The sequence below is a fragment of the Lutra lutra genome, chromosome 1 (assembly GCF_902655055.1).
Source record: "Lutra lutra chromosome 1, mLutLut1.2, whole genome shotgun sequence".
Lineage (NCBI taxonomy): Eukaryota > Metazoa > Chordata > Mammalia > Carnivora > Mustelidae > Lutra > Lutra lutra.
The window spans coordinates 79,555,092-79,556,167 of NC_062278.1; positions in this window are offsets into that span (position 1 = coordinate 79,555,092).

Below are 1,076 nucleotides of genomic sequence, written 5' to 3' on the forward strand. Positions count from 1 at the left end.
GACTTTCTACCACTTTTCCTGTGGGACTATTTTCCTACCACTTTATGCCAAACTCCTCCCCACTTCTAGAGAAGGAAGGAATAGGGCACAAAATGCAAGTGTATGCACTGCTCTATCAAATCCTACAGCTTTATCAACCTTGTCCTCCCCTGCTACCAACTAGTCTTTCCTTCTTGAAGAAGTCCAGAACACTTTCCTCAAGAATTCCAAAGTTCTCCTAAACTGTCCTTATGAACATTATTTCTGAGGTTTACATAGTAATTTTATTTTGAAAAGTATTAAAAATAAAACAAATTTAGATCAAACAACTCTATTTTGCAACTGCTTAAGGAATGATAACTTTAAAACCTTTAAAAATTAAAAGTAACTATTTGCTTACTCCATGTAGAATACCATCATAATATATATCATCATAACTCTATAATAAATGCAAGTAATACAATCCAAGCATCTTAATTTGGCTTCTCTGGCCCTTGGGTTTTGAATTCTGAATCCCTCTCTCACAAAACAGGACTCAACACTGTTTTCTCTCACACAACTTCCCAGATCCACTCACCTCCTTTAATATCTTCACTGTTTCCAAGATGTTTTCCATCTCAGGCCAGTATGACTTTCTTATTCCTGAAAGCCTGTTAGTGGTTCTTCACTTAATCCCACGCTTTTTGAAATCCTTTTCCCAACGTTGGCCCACCCTTGGAGAACTTTCCCAAACATCCCTAAAGGAGTTTCTCCAACTACTCTCTAAGAGCTCTATTTCCTTTATAGAAATGATTGACAACCTGGATGAGTTCACTAATGTGTTTGTACATTTATTTTTTCTAAGGGGCAAGGGTCTTGTCTGTCTCATTCATTCCTGTATACTCAGCATCTAGCATCATACATGACCCAAGACAGGTGGTCAAACAGATTTGTGCATGATTGAATGGAAAATCAAACGGTTAGACCAAAGATACTGAAGAATAGTTGGTGTAAACAATAAAAATGTACCCATATGAAACAGTGTATTTTCAAAGCACTCACAAATGTGTTTTACATGGATTTAAATTTATTTTCTTTAAAAAAAAAAAAGATTTTAT